Source organism: Cardiocondyla obscurior, linkage group LG23 (assembly GCF_019399895.1).
Source record: "Cardiocondyla obscurior isolate alpha-2009 linkage group LG23, Cobs3.1, whole genome shotgun sequence".
In the NCBI taxonomy this organism is placed as follows: Eukaryota; Metazoa; Arthropoda; class Insecta; order Hymenoptera; family Formicidae; genus Cardiocondyla; species Cardiocondyla obscurior.
Genome location: NC_091886.1, coordinates 2,576,548 through 2,595,838, shown reverse-complemented (window position 1 = coordinate 2,595,838; position 19,291 = coordinate 2,576,548). Strand labels below are relative to the sequence as shown.

Sequence of the window (19,291 nt, the reverse complement as noted above, 5' to 3'; positions counted from 1 at the left end):
GCAAATATCTTTGCGAACGAAGGTACAAGGTGCGTTCTGTATTAAAACTCGCAATTTGCCCGCTAATTAAACGGATGTCGAATGCCACCATGGGGTGATACCCGCGCCGTGCACTTCCCACTGTCGGTCTCTCGAAGGCATGGCAAGCCTAACCGACGGTGAATTTACAAAACCGCTGAATTAATCAACGTTAATGCACGCTGCGTACGCGCATTATATTCGATCGAGGCCTGAAATTCAAGGGCTTCCCTCAAAATAGGATGGAAACACAGAACTTGTGCATACTCATTAATAATGCGAATTATGAAATTCATGCTATAATAGCTGACGGTAAATACAAAATTTATGTTATAATTTAATTTTATTACGTTGTGTACGATATATTTATATACCCCCCTTTTTAAATTCCGTCGAATGTACTTTTGTTGCATCTATTTAAACTGAACGCAACGTTGCAATGAAAGATATTATTTCGAATTCACGAAAAAACTATTTAAAAAATTCGCATGATAATGTTTGTATTCTGTGCCTCGTGCTTTCTCATAACGTGAGCAGGTAGGTTGTACATAAAGGATTGGATTAGGATTTGGAAGAAAGGCTGAAGGGGTGGGCTGACCCAATTTGCATGGCATAAACCACGTCGGTCCTCGAGATTCAATTTAATGGGAGGAGCATGCTACATATAGAGGTTTCCTTGATGTAAGCAATATAAATCGCTTTTTGATGTTTTCTGCGTTCACGTAGATATTTTATAGATTACGCGAACTACGCATTCCTAATTTATTACCTTCATAAAAATTTGCAGATTTTTATTCTACGATTAAATAAAAGATAACTACTTTTAAAAGCCTGCCAGATGGTATTAAAAAAAAAAAAGTATTTAGTGCAGAATGATTAATTTAATTTCTTTCAACATTAGCCAGCTGCTTCTAAAATAAAACCAACTAAAAACTTGTGCCTTAATTTCGCTTTATTATTTTTTTTTCTACGTCTGTTGAGCCACACCTTCGACAAAGAACGCAAACACGCGTGCACGAGTCGCAAACGATAATTTACTAAACACAGGCTCTTTTTCGAAGACAGATGTACGAACATGTGTCTCGCCGAGAGATGCTAAATGCGCGGCGGATTTATTCAGTTTGTCATCGGATCCACCGCACCATGAAACTGCACGCTTATTTCTCGTATTACACCCACATACTGTTGGGTAATCATTGTGTAATAGCCGAATAATAATTTTGCGAGCGGAGAAGGAGGAGGGGAGTCGGGAAAGTAGCCCCGCAAGTACAAGGCGGACTGCCCTAAGGCTAGAAGACCAATATGCGCGCCTTAAACGTATTCTCAGATTCGGAACGAGGGTGAGAAGAACCAGGAGAGGGGCGGAAGGGAGATCCGTCCGTATAAAACCCCATGTATCTAACCCCACTGCGATGTTTATTATTCACTTAGAATGCTCACGTTCTACTTGTTCCCCGCAGAGCTCGATCCGAGATCGGCTTACCCCTTGAATGCGACGGATAAATGCCGGATAAAAGTGTCGGACGAGTTACGGCGTAACCGCTGATTAGAACGAAAAAATTACAGCGTATCGGCGACGAATAATTCGCGATGAAATAAAATCTTTTTAGCTTGCAAAAGGGAAGATAAATTATTTATTTTACAAACAACGCGAGGCCGTCGCGACTGAATTCTAAATTTTGCGAAATTTTTCGTGATTATCTTTCTTTTGATTAGCGCAAGATGCCTGAACCGCGGAATTTCACCGGTATGAATAATTCTCCAAGATATCGGCCGATCATCTCGATCGCGACATATATTACAACATTAAAAAGCAATATTCCATTCATTTTAATTCCCCCTGTCTAGATAAGTAACGAGTGCTAAGTACAGTAGCGAGATTCGCATTGGGATTAAAGATTAATTGTATTTATTAATTCCCGCTTCATCTACGTGTATACGTGCACATGTGCATGTGTATTATCACTTTTTTATTTACATTTCCTGTCGCGTCCATTTTATGAAAGAACGAAAAATTTATCCCTATCGTTCATAATAAAATCGAGTAATGCACGCTGAAAGATCCGATCAAGCGAACGATTAAAAAAAAAAAAAGGAAAAAAAAAAAAAAAAAGATTAATTCCTCGAGATGGAGTGGAAACATCTGGACACTCTGATTTGTATCTCGTAAGAATCTGCGATCTTTCCACAAGGAAGGTGTTTACGAAACAGGCGCACGTGTAGCGCCACGTACCGCGTCACGTTGAAGGGTGGGTGACCGACGGATAATTCGCGCGAGAGCTATTGTTGCCGAAGCCTGGAGAGGCCCGAGTCCGCCGACGATTTCAGATTTCGGCAGATACGAAAATGGAAAAGGGGTGACGTGCATCGACCGCAGAAATCGTTTATTGCAGTTAATGATTGTTTTGACAACGACCCACGGCCCGAGAGATCTCGTCCGGCACCTTTTGTCGTCGACGCGCTAAATCGGAAACAATATTTACATTCAAATCCCCGGATAAGTCGCGTGTAAGCCAGGGATTACCGAGGCCTCCGGCTGCTTTCTCTAATGCCCTCCAACTCAATCAAATCTATATGCGTGTCTCGAAAGAGAGAAATCTCAAAATTCTAAAAGTGACAATGCATTCGTGCTCGAGAGAGCATTTTTTTTTTCAGAAAGCTGCAAGGATCGTCCTCAATTTTGAAGAAGGGTTTCTTTTCTTCGTTGACATAATATACATAACATATAATCTAGCACTTGCTATTTGTAATTTTTGCTTATTTCTTTTTCGCTTGCAAGGACCGCAGCTGCTATTTAATTTTGTATTTGTTAATAATTTTATTCAGTATTATTAATATTTATTACATAGTATTAATTTTTTTTTTACTAATTGTATAATCTTTTTTTTTATTCCTATCTTCTAATCGCGTTCTAAAATATTTAAAATTTAGAAACCTGTTCTTTATCAAATAAATATATTAGAGTTATTAAAATTTCCGTAAAGTTCTCTTATTAATTATAATAAATATATATTTTCCGCTTTTCTATACTTTAAAAAGAAATACTATTTCTGTTCGGGGTCCATTAAATCGACGACATTGCTAATTTGATCCTAGTAAGGTTTTTCTACTTCACAGACTCGCATTCTGTTCTCGTGTCCTCGCGATTTCACGGTCCTTTCGACAATTTCACGGGTACAACGGGGAACGCACAGGGGTGCATTCGAAGGCGTGACTGCTCAATAGGTATTTAGTTAGGGGTGCCTATTGAGGATCGACAATACACATCGATGGTCATCATTGTATGAACGTCTCGACACTGTGATTGTGACGAGAGTAAAGAAGCGCTGCACGAGCCATCCCGACGGCGTGGAGAATTCGCAATTGGATTATCTTAAGCTGTATCTGGAAATCTATGGGATCTAATGATTCTCTCGAAACGATAGAACGATTTGTTGTGAATTTCTTCTGATTGCGCAAATATAATATATAAATTGCGAGATGAGACGATCGCTAATAAGTGAAAAACTTTATCGGAAAGACGAAGCGATATTGCGAAAGAAATTTTATTTATTTTTTCGAAAATTTGTATCGACTTTAGTGAAAATTATTAGCCATCGGAAATGAAAAGATTTAATTTCATTGTGATAATAGCGAGATATTAATATTGAGCGATTGCTGTTATCGTAGAAAATATTTGTGTGACCAAACCAAGAAAAGTGATCCTGCGTTGCTAATATAACGACTGAGCATCTCAAATGCGTACACGCTAGCTTATTATTTATCTCGATAATAAAAATCTATATGTTTAAAATACAGAGTATCTAATTTTTTAATTTATAATATACATATATTAACGTAAAAGTCAGTTTTGCTTATCAAAATAAATTATTTTCAAATCTACAAATTATTTCTAAATTTATAGTTAAATAATAAGTTAGACAAGTTTGTCAAAATTTATTAATTAAAAAGAAAATTATTATTTGATAATATTTTCTACTGTTACATCTAAGGATATAATACCGAGTTACGAAACGCTACCGGAGGATTTCTACTTTACCCTTAATGCTGCATCCCTCGGTAGCGTTTGCATCGATTTTTTTAGGCTACACTATGTATCATAATAGTTTAATAAATCTGTAAATGCTTTGATGGTCGAAACTTTTGTTTTTTGATTTTACCTTATCACACAAATGTTCCCAACTTCTAGAAATATATCAAGCAATAAATGAATAAATAAAGAAATATTTTTTTGACGGCCTTTTCAATCGGCAGTAGATAATGACCAGCCTCTCCGTAAAATTAATTGAGTATTTCTACTTTCCATCCATCAATAAGACTACATTATCCCCTTCGAATTAAAGAAACCTACAATTTCGCGCGAAGATAGTTCGAAAACGTTCAAAGTTAATACTAACGAAAGCTACGTCCAAAAATTTTAAGTAACATTTTTTCTTTTTTTTCTTTTTAATTAAATAAACCTTAATGAATCAATTAAGCGCAAAATATATGCATTCCAAAAAACTTTTCTATAAACAACTTGTTAGAAATACGATCAGATATATCATATATAATATTCTTATTTTTATATTTAACTTTACTTTAATTAATTTCATATTTCACTCAATTAATTCACATTTAATCGCAAAGCTACACGCTAGAAATGCTAAAATCCGAACAAATTAATACGTCTTCCACAACTTCTGGTAAGGGTGGACGTAATCAATCGCGCCCCCGTGGGCCGCGTCTCGCAGATGACCGCATAATAAAACCATTATTAAGATATTTAACATCCCATTGCGCGTCCCATCCACGTGAACCGAGGTATCGTTGCAACCGCCGCGAACAAAAGCGCCGGCCGAGGATCTCTTCTTTTCTCTCTCTTTCTCTTTCGTTCTTTATAGTTATGCCGGGGCACGTGCCCGACATAATTCACCATTGATGGTTATATTCCATTGTGGGCGCGAGCCCATTATAGGTCTACGTGCAAGCCTCGAACAAAACGTCGAAATGGTAAATATAATACCTATCCCGGCGCACCGCCACTCCGGCAACTATTTTTCCCCAAGACATTTCCACGTTGCTCTGTCGTGCCGTCCGCAAAACGATTTGTACCGCGTAATCCTCCCTCCCATCGATCTCGCGTCACGCCACGCGAATTAATAAACGGCGAACGTAGCCGTTCGCCATCGGAAACGGAAAAAGGTCGCGCTGTTCCTCGCGAAATTGGGAAATAGACTCCGTAAACGAGAATCGAAAAAGTTTACGCGTTAAGCGACGTTCGATTAAAGGTAGCTCAACAGTTAGGCCGAAGTTACGTTCACGCAAATCGTTTTGCAGCGTGAATAAGTTAGGCGAATATTCGCGCGTTATTTTTTAAGTTGTTCGGAAAACAGTTTTATCGCACGAAGAAATGTGAAATATATTTTCAAATTGTTTAAAAGTATTTTTTATTTACGTAATTTTTAGGATGTGTTTGAATGAAGTAATGAAACAGCTTACTTAAGAAGAGATTTGCAGGTAGCGGAAATGAACCGCTCTACTTATTGATTCGATTCTTATAATGCCGTTCGTTAATTGCTGCCGCGCGCGTAGATAATTGAGCTTGCGATGCACGTGTCAACGGCTAGCAAATCTTAAAAATACGATGCCACGCTTGTTTACGACCTGCGAAGCACTCGATGCACTCGAGTCCAAGTACCAAAGGGTGAAAAGGGTCAGCCGCGATACAAGGGGTTAGGGACCAAACGGGTTTTGTTGCTACAGTTAACACTTGTCCGAAGGGAGATGATTTTGTTTGAGACTCGATCTGCTCGACCCTCGCGTACGAAATTTAACAAGAATGGGATGAAGAGTGTGAGTGGCAAAATTGACAAGAGAAATTGATTTAAAGACTTAAACGATTGTCTCAAAAAATAGCAATTTACGGCGGGTTGTAATTTTATAAAAAAAAATTAAAAAAAAATTAAAAAATGTTATAAAATAAAATAAAATAGAAACGATATTTATATATGCGGCATAAATAAAAACCTTCTTATCTTACGATAATTTATACGAATATTAAAACACGTCGGCCGAGTAGTGAGGGTAATCTGAAAACGAGGAAGCATTCAACCACAAAAAGTTGTCAAATTGATGCGGACCGGTCGTTACCCAAACGACAAAAATAATTTTAGCCGCAGAAGGTTAATAAACTTTATTGACCGGATTTCGTTGAATGGCAGCTTGTTTTACAGATTGACTCGTCGCGTTAAAATAATGCCGCGTGGCCACAAAATTATCGACTCGCACGCAACGCATGTTTTTTTGCCGAAGAGAAGCGCGAGCCGCGGGATTTAAGAGAACACTTGCGGAGATTGATAAGCACGCCTTCCCCGAAAATTTGATTCTAATTCAATTTTGGCCTCCCTAAAATTACAATGAGCATTTCAATCGCGCATCGGAGCGCGCAAGCGGAAGCGGGCTCCGCATTTTTTCGGCGGGATTGCAAAAGAGAGGATATAATCGGGAATCGATTCTCCGCGGAGAGTGCTGACCACGAAGAAACCCGTCGCCGATTGCTTCAGGGATTGTTTCAGATTGCCATTCGAGTGGTAAACACGTTCGGGTACGAAATAACGGTAGTGGAACGCGAATAGGGCGGATTCGTCGGCGGAGGATACGGCAATGGAAAGGGGGGAGGAGATGCACGCGAGGGGGTTGTAATCTGTATTATCCCTCGACTATTAGTGTCGAGAGGATCGAGGGTGCACGGATTACAGTTATTACAACAGATACGAGGAATAACATTATGCATGACGCTTCCCGTGTGTACCTTCGACTAGCAGGCCCGGCAATCTCCCCTTTAAACGAACTTTGACTGATATAAGGTAGCGGTGCTTTTCTCAAAAACTTGCGCGGGGATCGCGCTTCGTTAGGGGAACTTCGTTAGACAGACGTCGAGATTCGAATAAAATAATATTACCTACTGTTACTCAACTGGGACAAATTGTTACGGCTTGAGACTTATCTTCACCGCATTTATAGACCCCCCCCCAGGTTTTTAATAAATTAAAAAAAAAAAGAATTATTATTGCACGAAGCAGAAAATTATTCCTTTACTTGAAGAGAGAGGAACACGTTTGCGGATTATAAAAACAAAATGTATATAAAATGTATATAAATTGATAAAAAAAAATTGTAACTAGCGTATTTCTTCATTTAAGTTATTATAATTTGCGGCCGACAGGATCGATGCCGCCTACGAGTTAAATAAACGGAAGTGTTTGCCGGTATACTAGCCCGAAAAGTGACCAACCCTGGAGGTAACGATACCTCTTAAGGGCGTGACATTTGATGCGCGGGGCCACCCTTCTTTTCGACGACGGACGACACAACTGTCGGCCTATTAAACTAATTGACTACACAGTATGCCGACGGCCGCAGCGTTCAGGAATCGCGTTGACTTACGTACACACGTCATTCTCTCTTTCGCCCGGTCCCGTTGCGAACCTCGCCACCGTCGATTACGACCCTCGCGCGAAATTTCGCACGCATCGTCGCCCCCGAACGGGCCGGTGTCGCGCCCCGAGACCAAAGCTCGTTATGCAAATAGCAAACATGGTCCCCGCACATACATTGCCGCTGCCAAGTGTAGCATCGCCCCCCCAGAATCGCGTTCAACAATGATTCGGTCCGGCGGAGTTCTTGGTTTCAAATCGAATCGTGAAAGAATGCGACAACAAGAATAATCCAAATCGAATATGCCCGATGCTTACAATGCACATTCGTCTGCGAATATTTTACTGCGTAATGCCGACAGCTATCAAAAAATAATTACACGGACTAATATAAATTATTATCCGTAACAAACAGCGATATAGTTTACTCGAATATAGTCGACAAGAAATACCAATAATTGCCGTGCGATATTTAAGAGGATTTACTAAGTTCGCGTTAATAAAATACAAAGTGAAAGGAAATGTATTTTGCGAAACGTTCCCCCCAACAGAGACCCGGTAAGCCCGCACCCCCAGAGGGCAAGCGGTATCGGTGGTATCGCTTTGAACACATGTCAATCACCGATCTTGCAAATGTTACGATTGTCGAAAGAACCTCGGCGGCCGGTCGATTATCGCGGCCCACGTGGGAGCCGTTCTTTCCCCCTCGCTTTCGAATTTGATCGGTATCGAACTTACCGGCGCAACCCCCGGGCGGGCTAGGACGAAAGAGAGACGCGAGGAGAGAGATTCACGTGCAAATCGACCGCCGTGCGGTCAGGCTGGTCGGCGAAGGTAGCTTTAATACCCGACACGCGCCCTCATCAAAGCGATCCCCGGTATTGGGAAGTCCATTGAGATCCGCGCGCTTAACCACTTCATCTTCTTTTCGGTCTTCGACGCGATGGAAGGCCGGGAGGTGCCCCGTCACGATATCACGCAGCTCGTTACCTCGATCGTTCCCGACGCGGCCTCATTACGTCGCGGCGGCCGGTAATAAAGCCCGTTTAATTTTATCGCCGCGGAAATCGAAATGCGCCCGAACGCACGGGTAATTGGCCGCTAACAAGGAAACGCCCCGGTCCCCGCTTGATTTTTCACGAGCGTTAAACGAGTCGCGCAGTAACTCAAGCAGATAACGCCGCGGTGATTCTCCCATAAAACGTCACTTATAAACGGAAGTACCCCCCGGTACCATAAATATTTTACATCCAAATATTTGCACGCTATTTTCCCGGGACGTTAAAACGTAGCGTTCCGCGCTAATTTTTCAAGTCAACGACGTCGCATTGTTGAGAGATAATTAAATGGCGGTTTAATTATAATCTCCCAATTTGATAAAGATGAAAACGAGGCGTGCATGTAACGCGCGCGGTCTTTTTACGTTAAGAACACCGACTTCGTTATAGAATATTAATTTCGCGATTACTCGTTTTTTTAGTGTACTCGGATTACGTCACCGGAGGGCATTCGACGTTTTAATTTTACTTAAGAAGAGCGCCGCTCAACGTTGAGTTACGCGAATTTGATCCGCAATCTGTCGGCGTCGCCGAACGGTATGTTAGCGGCGATGTCAGCGATCACGATGGGCATTAATAAAATAACGCAGTCACGGATTTCCGTACACTCGACTGAGCAGAGGGTGCGAAAGTTAGGAGGATACGGCTCCAAAGGGGAAGGGGGGCCTGACGATGAAACTCCGATCGGACCTTATGTTCGCGCATTGTGACTTTTCGTCGAAGACTAGGAGGAAACAAGGGAGAAAGAGAGAGCCGCGCTGGTAGTCCGGCATAATTGGCAGGGGTCCCCGACGTAATATTTATTACGGATCCAAGGGGGCGGCAAAAAGAGAGATCGTAATGGCCAACTGGGGTATAAACTGCACCGGCCTCTTTGCGGTTCGTTAAACGAAACCTTCGTCGAAGGGTGGCAAAAAAATAACACGCGCAAATCGATTACGGGTTTTCCGCGAGAAAATCTGGGACAATAAATTAATCGTCGAAAGTAATGTTCATTAAGAATGCGCTATTTTGATTTTCAACGAGTGAGCATTTAGGAATTTGCGAGAAATAATTTATTATTATTTTATTTTATTTTATTTTTTTTCTTTTAAATAGTCTCGCAACGAGCTACGTCCGATTGTGAGCGCATTTCCTTCCAGAACGCCGTTTGTTTGTCACTGTTGCTAGGACGATTATTTTCCACTCGATCAAAAGCGTCTCGGTAGATCGCTCCTATCCCCCTCGCAGATCCGTATTAAGCGGATTTAATTTACGTCACGAGCGAACAGAGACGCTCGCGCGCGCTCTTTAATCGTCTTGAATACGCCGTTTACGTAGGCGCGCTCCTTAGCGACATAGAAGAAAGTCACCGGCTGTGTGCGCACGGAAAAGACGACTTAAAAGTTATTTTTCGCGGAAGCTATCCCCTCGAGTCCTTACAAAAAAAAATTCTCGCACAGCGCGGTTTGTCAGCAGCAGATCCAGCAATTTATATCAACTCATTCTTAATATTTAACAATATTTAATATCAATGTAATAATAATCTTCGCAGTTGAACAATATATCAAACAGTAAAATAAAAAAAAAATAAATAAAAAAGAAATACTTTTAGCAATAATAACGAAAAAAATATTTATTAACACTACGAGTTTAAAATAATGATAAGATTTCCTCGATTCGGACTTCGCTGGATCTGCGTGCGTGTGGAATACTTCGTAAAAGTTCGTGTAGATGCAAGTGCACGCACATACAGACGCCACGACCCTTTCTCCCTGTTCGTTTCTCTCTCCACCCTCCTCTCTCGCTCACCCCGTCTGTGAGCGCTCGCGCGCACGCGAGCTGGATGCGGATATAATAATAACGGTAAGTACGTGTAAGTACGTGTTTGTAGTTACCCCTGAGGTGAGCCACCCCCGGAGAGGCAAGAGAGTCAGAAGGCCCCGCCTTCGTCGGCATGGGGTTGGTTGTCACGGGGGTGGGACACTCGGGGGCGGTTCTTTGCTACCCGAGTCCCGATTTAGCGTTCTAGCTCACTGCGGGGGTGCTGGCCAGAGAGAAAGAGGGTGACGCGAAAGAGGCGCGTGAAGTACAGCCCGATACGCACCCCCGTGCGCGCGGAGGACAATCGAGCCTGTTCGAGAGTAAACCACCCACGAGCACATTCCGCAGTCGGCCACGACAGCACGAGACAAGTATCGCCCTGAAGGAACGCGGAGATTTCGTCGTCGCAATTAAGCTAGCTCGGACGCCACGGCCGCGGAAATATCGCGGAGATTCTACCGTTTACTAGTGCCGAAGAAAGAGCCCTGAAGATCGACGAAGGAAATTTTTGCCGGAAGTGAAAGGACCTCGACGAACAACTCGATTCTACGAGAGACGTCTCCGATGCAGCTGAACACGGTCTTACGTTATAGTGATTGTTCGAGACTTAGATTCGAAGAGAACACGCTACTCGCTACGCCTGATTTTGCTGAACATTAGTTATCTGGATCGACAGTCAGTGACCGTGACTTAAATTGTGCGCTAGGCTTCTCATCAACAGTTGGCACTGTATTGACGGCTGCGTTGCAACTTCAGGTACGAATCGGCTTGCCAATTATCGAAATAATGTTTCAAATACACACGCATCTTTTATACGTACGTCAGAGATCGTCTGCTTTTCGAGTTAATTTTTTTTAATTTTTTTATCTTAAATAGATTTGCATCAGTGTGCAACAAACCGCTTTCGATTTTTCGCTTCAATCTTAGATCCACAATTTTCTACAATTTTCTCTCATTTCAAGAATAAAACGGCAGATTTGTAATTTATGTACGTCGTTGCGTGTCTATTTGAAATATTAATCACCATTCTTAGAGCCATTGAGATGCAAAAGTAATGTTAACGACTCTCGACAAATCGGGACGGGACTTTGTCTCGTGAAAAGATCTCTCCCTCGTACGCCGCTGAATAAATTGATAGTCGATTCGCGCGGATTCTAAGCAAACTGGTCTCGCGGGAATACGCGGGCCACGCGGGGCTGTTGCGCCGTAGGGCGAATAAACACCGTAAACTGTTTGTACGTCGGATTAGCCGTCGCTGGTTTCCTTCCTACGAAAAGTGTCCGAGGTGACAACCTGTGCGCAGGCAGATACTTCGAAAACCGAGAGGCTTAAGCGATTTAATTAAGTCTCATCGTCGCATATTTTAATTCGTCAAATTACGAGTCTTGGCTTAATCTCCTTTCTCGAGAAAATTCATACGACTATTCGCGGTAAAAACTTAAAGTAATTCCAAACAAGAATATAGAAATCGTTTAAAGCAACGAGCTAGCGCAGAATAAACACGCGGAAGTGTCTTTTCCGTTCTGTTCGTTTAAGGTGAAGTAATAAGCGCAAAGGTTACGCGGTCCCCAGGTGCGTTATCCTAAGTTACGAAAAGTTTTTCGGATGTGCTCGGAAAGTATCCCGGCTAATTTTTCGGTTGGCTACGCGCGCGCGATTTATAGTGCCGCTGGACACGCTTAAAGCGTCTTTAAAGCGAAATTTTTGAGAAGTTGGGAGGATATACGTCTTTAAGCTTTAAGTGATTCGATGGAGCATTAACTAACATTAAAAAAAAAAAATGTTGGAAAGATATTATATATACATTATTGAAGTAATTAAATTTTTCTCACGGTCCTTATTTTTTTACACAAAAATATCAAATAATAACTTATTTTGAAAATAAAACAATTAATATTCCATTATTAAAATTAAAAGAGTACTTTGTTCAAGCGAGATGGTTAATAACGATCCTTATTTTTAAATAATTTCCCCCTTTTGCCTTTTCTCGCAATCGTTTCTTTAAACGATAGTTTTTGCAAAGTTACATTTTTAACGCACGATGAATCACGTTCGTATTAAGCGTTTGTGTAATTTTTGAGTGGTGAAATATAAATGCGGCCCCCGGGAATAACCGTGCGCGACTCGGTATCGCAAAAACACACCGGGTTTAAAAGGCAAAAGGATCCGTTCTCCCTGGGATGGGAGAGTTAAGTACTTATGACGATCAGAGAGAGAGTGCATTCCGGTTATTAAAATTATTATCCGAGTGGCACTTAATCTCCTGATCCTCTTGACGGACTCCGATAGCAGCCCGCGGCATTTGTGTTTGCCTCTGATGCCACTCTAGATGATAACATTTTAACGCGTATACAGATACAAAGGCCGGAGGATTAACGTGTTATTGACAAGGCTGACAACACTTGGCCGCGAAAAGCATTAAGAATTAACGATGTTACATATAAATTAATACACGAGAACGAAGCAGGGGTGGAAAGGCGAGAGGGGGGGGGGAGGCAAATGGAGTTCTAACTACTGCCGCTCAGCATTACCTTCCGCAATATTATATTATAAATATTAGGGGGCTTAATGGTAAACTAATTGCAGCGTCATAACGGCGAGAATGAAATGGTAATTACGACCTATGTATAATTTCGCCGATAGACAAGGATACCTGCTCAAGTTCGTCGAATTAACGGAGAGAGAGGTCCAGGCGCGATCTCGACCAGTGATTCTCGCGTGATTTGATCGGGAGCCGAAATTGAATCCGACAGGCGGATCGGCGAATTAATTACGAGCGTCACCCGAACGGCGCGAAGTCGTCGGTGTATTAAAAGCGATTTACGCCGCGCGTACATCGGGATTCGTTATACCTGGCAAAATTAATGCGCTCGCTGTCGCGATTCACAGTCACGCGCGGGAGAACGGAGCAGCCTGCTCATAAATTGCGCGAGGAATTCGAAAGACGCGGATGCGTACAATTACCGAGAGGAGAAGAGAACCGGAGGTGTGCATCGTGTTCTCCGGCAGAGTAGAATGGGGAAGTTGAGTCGAAAGAAGAACGCGCGAGGGAGAAATTCCGAGAGCCGCGCGGGAGAGAAATAACGTCTGAGGAAGGCAGGACGGAAGGTAGTCGCGATGGAAGGACGGAGATTTAACAATGTTACAATGAACGAGCGAGCAAGCGAGCTCTCTCGTCGCGTTGCGTCGCCTTCCCCGGTCGCGCCGCGCCGGAGCGGAGCCCCGGGATCGCAGATTGAATTGTAAAATAACCGAGAGGGGAACAATACGCCCTGGTACAACATTGTGTTTGCATTTAAATAATCCGCGAGCCCGCGGGTACGTAATCCGTGGAGCGCCGTCGCGACTCCTCATTCCCGTCTATCTCTATCTCGCGCGGCGCAATCTCTAAGTCGATCCCTGCGGCGGCGTTTCAGAATAGACGCGTCTCGATGATTAAGAGAGAGATCGAGATCGCGGGTGTCAATTAATTTAATTATTAAATTTAGTTTAGTTAATCGTCGCCGTTGAGTTACAGCTGCGATTGATCGAAGTAATTAGCCCGCGACGAAACTTACGAGTGTCTGAACAACGATATTTATCAGAGGCGTAAAATTACAGTATTTCGACAACTGAATTAATTACTGAATTTAATTAATTATGTTGAATTTAAATGTCTCTATTTTATCTATTTGCTTATTTTTCTTTCTTTTTTTTTTTGCAGACATTTTATTTTACTTGGAAAACGAAACTATAATTCATTATTTTTCTTTATATTGCAAGTAAGATGGAATTTTGTTAATATAAGTTGAAGAAACCATTACTGAATGTAAAGATGCGTAAATAAATAGCTACGTAAATAAAATAACAGACGTGCACTTAATTTTTTTTTTTTTTTCCTTTTTTCTAATTTGTATGACGTTAAGCTTTCGCTAAGTCGATGGGAACGGATCTCGCAATTGTCGCGACGATCAACTGACCGACCGTACGTTCAGCCTGCACTATAATTGTAAGTAGCGAGTAATTAATGCGGTCGATTCGAGTCCGATCCATCCGACCGCTAACCAACAGAATCCGCGAGGCTCGCCGAAGCGCGGGCGGCGAAGGGAGCGCGGGGACGGAAACGAGGGAAACTCGCGACAGTCGGTGGGTTGTTCCGGGTCGGGTACCGACATTGTTTCACGGTGGATGAGAATTTAATTTGCACGGTACGAAGAGAGAAAACGGCGGAGGAGAAGGAGGCGGAGGAGAAAGAGGAGAATGAGAGAACCGGAGAAAGAGAGACAGCGAAAGAGAAGCCCGCAGAGAAAGAGAAACGGAGGGTAAGAGAGGGAAGGGGACGCTCGGATGGGTGCTGCCTTGTTTAAGCGTGGGTGGGGGTGTCAAATTGAATTACCCCCTCGTACCAGGGCTCCCCAGGGACGTTTGCCGGGGCGCTGGCGCTCTCGCGCTGCCCCCAGTTGTCGGGGGTTGCATCGGTATCTCTGTGTACGTACACACGTGCAAGGGTACGCGGTATATACATACGCACGCGCGCGCGTTTCCTCCGTGGAGGCGTTTTCAATTAAAATCAACACCGAGGGTTGGCCCCGACCCCGTACTTCGCTCGCTCCTCTTCTCGTCGACACGGACCGTTTTGATCTCTCCTCCTAATCGGCGCATACCTGTTTTACGATGCATCCCCGAACCACCTTCCCGACTCTTTCAGCTATCTCTTTCCCTTCGCGCACGCCGCGTTGTCTTGCGCGCATCGGATTATTAAGTTAGGAAACTGTATTGCATGGAAACGCGCGCGACGGAATAATAACAGTCGAAATTTTGTATTACGTTATTCGGAGGTAGAGGTAATGTCAAGACCATAGCGATGATTAATTTATCATTCCCACCCAGAAATACAAGAATAAAAATTTCATGTGACACCAACAATTAGAGCGTATTATTAAAAAAATCATGCGACTCACCGGTCGATGCGCAGCAGCGGAGTTTATGTACGATGATACTGTAACATAAATATGAAATTTTAATTGTAGAGACGTTCGAAATAATATCTACTGTTAAAAAAAATTTTTTTCACGCGTTTTTAATTCGTTTTTTAATTATATATTTAATCAAACAAATATTTCTTTTCCAAACAATTAAGAATTTTAAAAAATTAAAGATTTTGCAAAGCTTAGGATTTTTATTTTTAATTAATTTTTGTAATTGTTATCAAAACGACAAAACGATTACAACAAAAGAGAAAAACTGTTATGCAATAAGATATGATTTTTACCTTAAAGATGCTCCGCCGAAGCCTGATGTCATTCCTTGACCTCCTCCTCCTCTCAGCACTCAGATCTCCTTTTCACTAGTCACATAATTCACACGCGACACTTCCGAATACGCGCGCGGTATTGTAGATTAAAACTATCGCGCGATAATGACTGCGCTCCCGATTAAAAGATTCCTATAAGTTTCGGACGCCCGACTACTTCTGCGATATCCGCGACGAACCCCGACCGTGGTTCGTGTATTCGATTAATCGGCGACGACGGCATTTAAAATCTGCAACAGAAAATATAAAATTTAAATTAAAAGATTGCCCAAAATAATGTTCACTATATAAAAAAATTAATTTTAACGTGTTTTTAATTTATTTTTTGCAAGTAAACGTTTAATATTACAATGATTTATTTTCCAGACAAGATTTTTACAAAAATAATTTTTCTAACATTAAAAATTTATTTTTCTTTCAATTATTTTACTTATTATTATTAAGATATAATAAAATAATCTGAAAAAAAAAAAAGGAAAACCTTGTTACAATTAGGAAAGAAATGTTACTCACCCTTGGGTGGCTCCGATGATGTACGATGCCCTTCTTGGACCTCCTCCTCCTCTCAGAATGTCCAGCATGTCGGGCTAATCCTGTTTCGACAAACGTACGAAGGTCCTCCTTCCATTGAATTTTTATTTGAAACAGAAATGTTTTATTTGGTGAATATTTTATAAATATAAAGCCATCGCGACAAGATCGTGATAAAACCAATTATTTCGTAATAAGAAATTAAGTAACTGATGTACCAACTAAACAATGAATAGATAAAAGTCGCAAATTAAATATAAATCGTTCTAAGTTATTATAAGCATTCACTGCGAAATAATTGCTTTACAAATACTCCACACATATAGATTATCGATCGCGGAAAGCAAGTCGCACCAGCAAATATTTTACAAGCATTAAATGTAAACATTACTCGAAGCGTACATAGTACATAGCTAGTTGCATGCTCGGCTACCGGCCGGCGGAGCATTCCGAAACCGTCAACATAAACACCGCGTGAATCTCGTACGCCCGCTGCTCGGTCAAGCTCTACCTTTACGAGTTACACAACCATAACACGTTACCTAAAGGAATTTTCCAGCTTCTCACTGTATTACAAATGTATGCCTACCAGATATCGGTTCTGGAACCACGATGCTCTTTAATCAAGACTCACTTTCCGCGAGCTCCGCTTGTACAGATTTACAATTTATTTTCGGCTTAGAAATGCGAACTTAATGTTCGAATAAATGAGAATATAATTTATTGTACAGAAATGATACGTAGTTATGAGTACTCTCTGTGTCTGAAGAATTAACACCAGGATGTAATTCACCCTGGGTAACGTGTCTCTGTCCACCAATTCCACGTAGTTCTTCGCATGCAGACGGAGCATCTTCTCTGTGCGTATTAGCTGGTCGAACGCCGGATAGGAATGGAAGGAGAATGAACACCGCTCGCTCGCGACACCTTCGTCCTTCCCCGCGCTCCGCGCGACTGACCACTCCTCGTGCGCTACACAAAAATGATGCGTTGTACGAAACATTTTAACCCTGCTATTATATGCCTGCCGGGATATATCGCGGCTCTCGTCAATCAAGATCTACTTTCCGCGAGCTACGACTGTACACTCGCGGTTGATTTTTGGCCAAGAGACGCATATTTAATGTTCGAATAAATGTGAATGTTACTTACTTTACCGGACAAAGACGTAGCCACGGATACTTTCAGCGTTTGGGAGAATGTAATTCACCCCGGGTGGCGTGTCTCTGTCCCCCGATTCCCCCTAGTTCTTCTCATGCAAACGGAGCGTCTTCTATGTGCGTGTTAGCTGGTCGAGCGCCGAGGAAGGAATGGAGGGGGAAGAGACTTCGCTCGCTCGCGACACCGTCCTTTTCCTCGCCCCGCGCTGCCCCCACCTTCTCTCTCGTGCGCTGTACAAAAATTACGCGTTGTACGAAGCATTTTAGCCCTGATATTATGCCTGCCGGGATATATCGCGGTTCTCGTCAATCAAGATCTACTTTCCGCGAGCTTCGACTGTATATTTGCGATTAATTTTTTAACCAAGAGACGCGAATTTCATGTACGAATATATCAGTATATTACTTACTTTGCCGTACAAAAACGTAACCACGGAGGCCTCTGCGTTTGGGAGAATGTAATCTACGCCGGATTACGTGTCTCGGTCCACCGATTCCGCGTAATTCTTCGATTGCAGACGGGAGCGTCTTCCGTGACGGCGTTAGATGGTCGAGCTCCGGGAAGGAAATGAAAGTACAATGGATGCCGCGACACTTCCTTCCCCCGCGTCACTACTGCCCAATTCAAATTAGCGTATTGTACAAATTAACTATATTCGCGCGAAAAACAAAATGTCGATATCATTATAAAGACGAGAAAAATTGCATTACTTTTCTCTTTTAAAAACTTTACCTTCTCAAAAACCTTCCCTTGAAAATCTCTGTCGCATGTTAAACTAACGGCGGAAAAAACTCCAGTCACTTATTACAGGCACTTGAAATTTTTCGGCATCTTCCTCGCCGTCTCCCGTTAAGAGGATAAAGAACTCGATTCGAGGAGCCAACTCTCATTTTCGCCTTCAGCATCCGGTTCTTTTTTTTTCTTCTCTTCCTTATCCGACGGTCCTCGCAAAGGAAGTCTCCTTTGCAAAACTCGGTGAATCGCTCTCTTTGAGAAAGGATTCTCTCTCTTTTATTTCTCTCATCGCGATATCCCCGCAATTCTTCTTTGCTGCTTTGACTTGTGAAAAAATTAGAGGGCATTACACGCCGATCGACGGCTCGCTACTCCGAAGTGATTTCTTCGTAAACTTCATGCCTTTCAGGAAATTACAGTATTCGTTATTGATTAAAAAGATTAGACGCGCTTTTAAATTAAAAGAAGAAAAAAAAAGCAAAATTGGAGGCATTCTTACAGATTTTTTTCTTTAACGGTGTATAAAACGTTGAATTTTACTGTAAGATTAAATATAATCTCTGAATTACATTGGGTTTGACGCTTAAAGCTTTTATCCTACAGATTACATCTTTGTAACTGAAAAAAAGAAATTTTCCTCGGTGCTTTAATTAATTTTTTTTCTAAAGATTTAATCGAGGGATCAACGGGGAACGCCATTGTCCTTGGCGCAATTAACGACCCAACCAATTACCGATTACGGAAAGAAGCTGGAAAGAAGGTTAAACGAGAGAAACTGGATTTAATCGTCCTTAATTCCGTTCCGTAAATTTTCGAGAAACAGAAAAGGAAAAAGAGGAGGCGAGAGAGGAGAGAGGAGAATACGGCGAGCGATGCTTTGACCGCGCGAGTTTAATTTCAGCGGATCTTTAGATTCGCTTAATCACCGTCCGATAATTAAGGAGGGCCCTTCGAGCGACAACGACGACGGCGACGGCGACGAGAACAACTTAATCACACCTTTTAATCGGCACACGTGTTTTCCGTATCTTGAATGAATGGTATTGCGCTTTCGTCGCTGATTGAGTCATTCCCAGCACGGGATTCAGAAAGTAAATCGAGTCAAGTATAAAAAGACATTATCGTCCCTCTAGAATGCGAGATCTGAGAAAATGTACGTAATTGTGTAATTAAAATCGTTGACAATAAAAATTAATTGATCGCCAATGAAAACTTTGATACTTAATTTGTTTGATAAAACCAAGTCCTAATTTGCTAACGTCATTTATAATTCA

At 42.0% G+C, this 19,291-nt stretch overlaps 1 long non-coding RNA gene across 2 annotated transcripts in view; it reads right to left on the bottom strand.

The window, feature by feature from the left end:
- The window catches only part of LOC139111230 (uncharacterized), a 74,861-nt gene extending 56,965 nt beyond the window's left edge, over positions 1-17,896 (bottom strand). For both annotated transcript variants that reach the window (XR_011547180.1, XR_011547179.1), the window contains exons 1-4: positions 17,274-17,896; positions 16,104-17,093; positions 15,549-15,820; positions 15,238-15,275 (exon numbers count right to left, since the gene is read on the bottom strand). This is a non-coding gene — a long non-coding RNA (uncharacterized lncRNA). The remainder of the gene's footprint in view (positions 1-15,237; positions 15,276-15,548; positions 15,821-16,103; positions 17,094-17,273) is intronic.
- Between the last annotated feature and the right edge of the window lie 1,395 nt (positions 17,897-19,291).